The sequence below is a fragment of the Osmia lignaria genome, unplaced genomic scaffold, assembly GCF_051020975.1.
Source record: "Osmia lignaria lignaria isolate PbOS001 unplaced genomic scaffold, iyOsmLign1 scaffold0016, whole genome shotgun sequence".
NCBI lineage: Eukaryota > Metazoa > Arthropoda > Insecta > Hymenoptera > Megachilidae > Osmia > Osmia lignaria.
Window position 1 is genome coordinate 464,189 of NW_027478168.1, and position 8,700 is coordinate 472,888.

Here is an 8,700-nt window from a genome sequence, read left to right on the forward strand (position 1 = left end):
TTCTTGTTGTTCTTCTTCTGCACAGCTAAACTGGAAGTGGCATTTCCAGCTCGCAATAGTGCAGAGTTATCTCAAAGAAAGGGGCCACGGTGTTTCTGTATCTCTATTATGTTGGTGCGGCTTCGGAACTTTTAAATATCTCGATATATCTCGAAAACTACACTTCTGATCAAAAAATATCATAGAACATGAATTGTAGGAAACATAATTCTCTACAAAAAAGGTCTCTTAACATTTTGCCATAGCTCGCTTCGTTTCCGAGATATTTGCAGATACATCTCAAGGGACGGGGCCTGACGGACATATTTCGAGATATTTCTTCTTCTTGTTGTTCTTCTTCTGCACAGCTAAGCTGGAAATGGCATTTGCAGCTCGCAATAGTGCAGAGTTATCTCAAAGAAAGGGGCCACGGTGTTTCTGTATCTCTATTATGTTGGTGCGGCTTCGGAACTTTTAAATATCTTGATATATCTCGAGAACTACGCATCTGATCAAAAAATATCATAGAACATAAAAAGTAGGAAACTTAATTCTCTACAAATAAAGTCTCTTAACATTTTGCCATAGCTCGCTTCGTTTCCGAGATATTTGCAGAGTTATCTCAAGGGAAGGGGCCTGACGGACATATTTCGAGATATTTCTTCTTCTTGTTGTTCTTCTTCTGCACAGCTAAGCTGGAAGTGGAATTTGCAGCTCGCAATAGTGCAGAGTTATCTCAAAGAAAGGGGCCACGGTGTTTCTGTATCTCTATTATGTTGGTGCGGCTTCGGAACTTTTAAATATCTTGATATATCTCAAGAACTACGCATCTGATCAAAAAATATCGTAGAACATAAAAAGTAGGAAACTTGATTCTCTACAAAAAAGGTCTCTTAACATTTTGCCATAGCTCGCTTCGTTTCCGAGATATTTGCAGATATATCTCAAGGGAAGGGGCCTGACGGACATATTTCGAGATATTTCTTCTTCTTGTTGTTCTTCTTCTGCACAGCTAAGCTGGAAGTGGCATTTACAGCTCGCAATAGTGCAGAGTTATCTCAAAGAAAGGGGCCACGGTGTTTCTGTATCTCTATTATGTTGGTGCGGCTTCGGAACTTTTAAATATCTTGATATATCTCGAGAACTACGCATCTGATCAAAAAATATCATAGAACATAAAAAGTAGGAAACTTAATTCTCTACAAAAAAGGTCTCTTAACATTTTGCCATAGCTCGCTTCGTTTCCGAGATATTTGCAGATTTATCTCAAGGGAAGGGGCCTGAAGGACATATCTCTAGATATTTCTTCTTCTTGTTGTTCTTCTTCTGCACAGCTAAACTGGAAGTGGCATTTCCAGCTCGCAATAGTGCAGAGTTATCTCAAAGAAAGGGGCCACGGTGTTTCTGTATCTCTATTATGTTGGTGCGGCTTCGGAACTTTTAAATATCTTGATATATCTCGAGAACTACGCATCTGATCAAAAAATATCATAGAACATAAAAAGTAGGAAACTTAATTCTCTACAAAAAAGGTCTCTTAACATTTTGCCATAGCCCGCTTCGTTTCCGAGATATTTGCCGATTTATCTCAAGGGAAGGGGCCTGACGGACATATTTCGAGATATTTCTTCTTCTTGTTGTTCTTCTTCTGCACAGCTAAGCTGGAAGTGGCATTTGCAGCTCGCAATAGTGCAGAGTTATCTCAAAGAAAGGGGCCACGGTGTTTCTGTATTTCTATTATGTTGGTGCGGCTTCGCAACTTTTAAATATCTTGATATATCTCGAGAACTACGCATCTGATCAAAAAATATCAGAGAACATAAAAAGTAGGAAACTTAATTCTCTACAAAAGAGGTCTCTTAACATTTTGCCATAGCTCGCTTCGTTTCCGAGATATTTGCAGATGTATCTCAAGGAAAGGGGCCTGACGGACATATTTCGAGATATTTCTTCTTCTTGTTGTTCTTCTTCTGCACAGCTAAACTGGAAGTGGCATTTCCAGCTCGCAATAGTGCAGAGTTATCTCAAAGAAAGGGGCCACGGTGTTTTTGAATCTCTATTATGTTGGTGTGGCTTCGGAACTTTTAAATATCTCGATATATCTCGGAAACTACGCTTCTGATCAAAAAATATCATAGAACATAAATTGTAGGAAACATAATTCTCTACAAAAAACGTCTCTTAACATTTTGCCATAGCTCGCTTCGTTTCCGAGATATTTGCAGATATATCTCAAGGGAAGGGGCCTGACGGACATATTTCGAGATATTTCTTCTTCTTGTTGTTCTTCTTCTGCACAGCTAAGCTGGAAGTGGCATTTGCAGCTCGCAATAGTGCAGAGTTATCTCAAAGAAAGCGGCCACGGTGTTTCTGTATTTCTATTATGTTGGTGCGGCTTCGCAACTTTTAAATATCTTGATATATCTCGAGAACTACGCATCTGATCAAAAAATATCAGAGAACATAAAAAGTAGGAAACTTAATTCTCTACAAAAAAGGTCTCTTAACATTTTGCCATAGCTCGCTTCGTTTCCGAGATATTTGCAGATGTATCTCAAGGGAAGGGGCCTGACGGACATATTTCGAGATATTTCTTCTTCTTGTTGTTCTTCTTCTGCACAGCTAAACTGGAAGTGGCATTTCCAGCTCGCAATAGTGCAGAGTTATCTCAAAGAAAGGGGCCACGGTGTTTCTGAATCTCTATTATGTTGGTGCGGCTTCGGAACTTTTAAATATCTTGATATATCTCGAGAACTACGCATCTGATCAAAAAATATCATAGAACATAAAAAGTAGGAAACTTAATTCTCTACAAAAAAGGTCTCTTAACATTTTGCCATAGCTCGCTTCGTTTCCGAGATATTTGCAGATTTATCTCAAGGGAAGGGGCCTGACGGACATATTTCGCGATATTTCTTCTTCTTGTTGTTCTTCTTCTGCACAGCTAAGCTGGAAGTGGCATTTGCAGCTCGCAATAGTGCAGAGTTATCTCAAAGAAAGGGGCCACGGTGTTTCTGTATTTCTATTATGTTGGTGCGGCTTCGGAACTTTTAAATATCTTGATATATCTCGAGAACTACGCATCTGATCAAAAAATATCAGAGAACATAAAAAGTAGGAAACTTAATTCTCTACAAAAAAGGTCTCTTAACATTTTGCCATAGCTCGCTTCGTTTCCGGGATATTTGCAGATTTATCTCAAGGGAAGGGGCCTGACGGACATATTTCGAGATATTTCTTCTTCTTGTTGTTCTTCTTCTGCACAGCTAAACTGGAAGTGGCATTTCCAGCTCGCAATAGTGCAGAGTTATCTCAAAGAAAGGGGCCACGGTGTTTCTGTATCTCTATTATGTTGGTGCGGCTTCGGCACTTTTAAATATCTTGATATATCTCGAGAACTACGCATCTGATCAAAAAATATCATAGAACATAAAAAGTAGGAAACCTAATTCTCTACAAAAAAGGTCTCTTAACATTTTGCCATAGCTCGCTTCGTTTCCGAGATATTTGCAGATATATCCCAAGGGAAGGGGCCTGACGGACATATTTCGAGATATTTCTTCTTCTTCTGCACAGCTAAGCTGGAAGTGGCATTTGCAGCTCGCAATAGTGCAGAGTTATCTCAAAGAAAGGGGCCACGGTGTTTCTGTATTTCTATTATGTTGGTGCGGCTTCGGAACTTTTAAATATCTTGATATATCTCGAGAACTACGCATCTGATCAAAAAATATCAGAGAACATAAAAAGTAGGAAACTTAATTCTCTACAAAAAAGGTCTCTTAACATTTTGCCATAGCTCGCTTCGTTTCCGAGATATTTGCAGATATATCTCAAGGGAAGGGGCCTGACGGACATATTTCGAGATATTTCTTCTTCTTGTTGTTCTTCTTCTGCACAGCAAAGCTGGAAGTGGCATTTGCAGCTCGCAATAGTGCAGAGTTATCTCAAAGAAAGGGGCCACGGTGTTTCTGTATTTCTATTATGTTGGTGCGGCTTCGCAACTTTTAAATATCTTGATATATCTCGAGAACTACGCATCTGATCAAAAAATATCAGAGAACATAAAAAGTAGGAAACTTAATTCTCTACAAAAAAGGTCTCTTAACATTTTGCCATAGCTCGCTTCGTTTCCGAGATATTTGCAGATGTATCTCAAGGAAAGGGGCCTGACGGACATATTTCGAGATATTTCTTCTTCTTGTTGTTCTTCTTCTGCACAGCTAAGCTGGAAGTGGCATTTGCAGCTCGCAATAGTGCAGAGTTATCTCAAAGAAAAGGGCCACGGTGTTTCTGTATTTCTATTATGTTGGTGCGGCTTCGGAACTTTTAAATATCTTGATATATCTCGAGAACTACGCATCTGATCAAAAAATATCAGAGAACATAAAAAGTAGGAAACTTAATTCTCTACAAAAAAGGTCTCTTAACATTTTGCCATAGCTCGCTTCGTTTCCGAGATATTTGCAGATTTATCTCAAGGGAAGGGGCCTGACGGACATATTTCGAGATATTTCTTCTTCTTGTTGTTCTTCTTCTGCACAGCTAAGCTGGAAGTGGCATTTGCAGCTCGCAATAGTGCAGAGTTATCTCAAAGAAAGGGGCCACGGTGTTTCTGTATTTCTATTATGTTGGTGCGGCTTCGGAACTTTTAAATATCTTGATATATCTCGAGAACTACGCATCTGATCAAAAAATATCAGAGAACATAAAAAGTAGGAAACTTAATTCTCTACAAAAAAGGTCTCTTAACATTTTGCCATAGCTCGCTTCGTTTCCGAGATATTTGCAGATTTATCTCAAGGGAAGGGGCCTGACGGACATATTTCGAGATATTTCTTCTTCTTGTTGTTCTTCTTCTGCACAGCTAAACTGGAAGTGGCATTTCCAGCTCGCAATAGTGCAGAGTTATCTCAAAGAAAGGGGCCACGGTGTTTTTGAATCTCTATTATGTTGGTGCGGCTTCGGAACTTTTAAATATCTTGATATATCTCGAGAACTACGCATCTGATCAAAAAATATCATAGAACATAAAAAGTAGGAAACTTAATTCTCTACAAAAAAGGTCTCTTAACATTTTGCCATAGCCCGCTTCGTTTCCGAGATATTTGCAGATTTATCTCAAGGGAAGGGGCCTGACGGACATATTTCGAGATATTTCTTCTTCTTGTTGTTCTTCTTCTGCACAGCTAAACTGGAAGTGGCATTTCCAGCTCGCAACAGTGCAGAGTTATCTCAAAGAAAGGGGCCACGGTGTTTTTGAATCTCTATTATGTTGGTGTGGCTTCGGAACTTTTAAATATCTCGATATATCTCGGAAACTACGCTTCTGATCAAAAAATATCATAGAACATAAATTGTAGGAAACATAATTCTCTACAAAAAACGTCTCTTAACATTTTGCCATAGCTCGCTTCGTTTCCGAGATATTTGCAGATTCAGCTCAAAGGAACGGGCCTGATGGACATATTTCGAGATATTTCTTCTTCTTGTTGTTCTTCTTCTGCACAGCTAAGCTGGAAGTGGCATTTGCAGCTCGCAATAGTGCAGAGTTATCTCAAAAAAGGGGCCACGGTGTTTCTGTATCTCTATTATGTTGGTGCGGCTTCGGAACTTTTAAATATCTTGATATATCTCGAGAACTACGCATCTGATCAAAAAATATCATAGAACATAAAAAGTAGGAAACTTAATTCTCTACAAAAAAGGTCTCTTAGCATTTTGCCATAGCTCGCTTCGTTTCCGAGATATTTGCAGATTTATCTCAATGGAAGGGGCCTGACGGACATATTTCGAGATATTTCTTCTTCTTGTTGTTCTTCTTCTGCACAGCTAAGCTGGAAGTGGCATTTGCGGCTCGCACTAGTGCAGAGATATCTCAAAGAAAGGGGCCACGGTGTTTCTGTATCTCTATTATGTTGGTGTGGCTTCGGAACTTTTAAATATCTCGATATATCTCGAAAACTACGCTTCTGATCAAAAAATATCATAGAACATAGATTGTAGGAAACATAATTCTCTACAAAAAAGGTCTCTTAACATTTTGCCATCGCTCGCTTCGTTTCCGAGATATTTGCCGATTTATCTCAAGGGAAGGGGCCTGTCGGACATATTTCGAGATATTTCTTCTTCTTGTTGTTCTTCTTCTGCACAGCTAAGCTGGAAGTGGCATTTGCAGCTCGCAATAGTGCAGAGTTATCTCAAAGAAAGGGGCCACGGTGTTTCTGTATCTCTATTATGTTGGTGCGGCTTCGGAACTTTTAAATATCTTGATATATCTCGAGAACTACGCATCTGATCAAAAAATATCATAGAACATAAAAAGTAGGAAACTTAATTCTCTACAAAAAAGGTCTCTTAACATTTTGCCATAGCTCGCTTCGTTTCCGAGATATTTGCAGATATATCTCAAGGGAAGGGGCCTGACGGACATATTTCGAGATATTTCTTCTTCTTGTTGTTCTTCTTCTGCACAGCTAAGCTGGAAGTGGCATTTGCAGCTCGCAATAGTGCAGAGTTATCTCAAAGAAAGGGGCCACGGTGTTTTTGAATCTCTATTATGTTGGTGCGGCTTCGGAACTTTTAAATATCTTGATATATCTCGAGAACTACGCATCTGATCAAAAAATATCAGAGAACATGAAAAGTAGGAAACTTAATTCTGTACAAAAAAGGTCTCTTAACATTTTGCCATAGCCCGCTTCGTTTCCGAGATATTTGCAGATTTATCTCAAGGGAAGGGGCCTGACGGACATATTTCGACATATTTCTTCTTCTTGTTGTTCTTCTTCTGCACAGCTAAACTGGAAGTGGCATTTCCAGCTCGCAATAGTGCAGAGTTATCTCAAAGAAAGGGGCCACGGTGTTTCTGAATCTCTATTATGTTGGTGCGGCTTCGGAACTTTTAAATATCTCGATATATCTCGGAAACTACGCTTCTGATCAAAAAATATCATAGAACATAAATTGTAGGAAACATAATTCTCTACAAAAAACGTCTCTTAACATTTTGCCATAGCTCGCTTCGTTTCCGAGATATTTGCAGATTCAGCTCAAAGGAACGGGCCTGACGGACATATTTCGAGATATTTCTTCTTCTTGTTGTTCTTCTTCTGCACAGCTAAGCTAGAAGTGGCATTTGCAGCTCGCAATAGTGCAGAGTTATCTCAAAGAAAGGGGCCACGGTGTTTCTGTATCTCTATTATGTTGGTGCGGATTCGGAACTTTTAAATATCTTGATATATCTCGAGAACTACGCATCTGATCAAAAAATATCATAGAACATAAAAAGTAGGAAACTTAATTCTCTACAAAAAAGGTCTCTTAACATTTTGCCATAGCTCTCTTCGTTTCCGAGATATTTGCCGATTTATCTCAAGGGAAGGGGCCTGACGGACATATTTCGAGATATTTCTTCTTCTTGTTGTTCTTTTTCTGCACAGCTAAGCTGGAAGTGGCATTTGCAGCTCGCAATAGTGCAGAGTTATCTCAAAGAAAGGGGCCACGGTGTTTCTGTATTTCTATTATGTTGGTGCGGCTTCGGAACTTTTAAATATCTTGATATATCTCGAGAACTACGCATCTGATCAAAAAATATCAGAGAACATAAAAAGTAGGAAACTTAATTCTCTACAAAAAAGGTCTCTTAACATTTTGCCATAGCTCGCTTCGTTTCCGAGATATTTGCAGATTCAGCTCAAAGGAACGGGCCTGACGGACATATTTCGAGATATTTCTTCTTCTTGTTGTTCTTCTTCTGCACAGCTAAGCTGGAAGTGGCATTTGCAGCTCGCAATAGTGCAGAGTTATCTCAAAGAAAGGGGCCACGGTGTTTCTGTATCTCTATTATGTTGGTGCGGCTTCGGAACTTTTAAATATCTTTATATATCTCGAGAACTACGCATCTGATCAAAAAATATCATAGAACATAAAAAGTAGGAAACTTAATTCTCTACAAAAAAGGTCTCTTAACATTTTGCCATAGCTCGCTTGGTTTTCGAGATATTTGCAGATTTATCTCAAGGGAAGGGGCCTGACGGACATATTTCGAGATATTTCTTCTTCTTGTTGTTCTTCTTCTGCACAGCTAAGCTGGAAGTGGCATTTGCGGCTCGCACTAGTGCAGAGTTATCTCAAAGAAAGGGGCCACGGTGTTTCTGTATCTCTATTATGTTGGTGCGGCTTCGGAACTTTTAAATATCTCGATATATCTCGAAAACTACGCGTCTGATCAAAAAATATCATAGAACATAAATTGTAGGAAACATAATTCTCTACAAAAAAGGTATCTTAACATTTTGCCATAGCTCGCTTCGTTTCCGAGATATTTGCAGATATATCTCAAGGGAAGGGGCCTGACGGACATATTTCGAGATATTTCTTCTTCTTGTTGTTCTTCTTCTGCACAGTTAAGCTGGAAGTGGCATTTGCGGCTCGCACTAGTGCAGAGTTATCTCAAAGAAAGGGGCCACGGTGTTTCTGTATCTCTATTATGTTGGTGCGGCTTCGGAACTTTTAAATATCTCGATATATCTCGAAAACTACGCTTCTGATCAAAAAATATCGTAGAACATAAATTGTAGGAAACATAATTCTCTACAAAAAAGGTCTCTTAACATTTTGCCATAGCTCGCTTCGTTTCCGAGATATTTGCAGATTTATCTCAAGGGAAGGGGCCTGACGGACATATTTCGAGATATTTCTTCTTCTTGTTGTTCTTCTTCT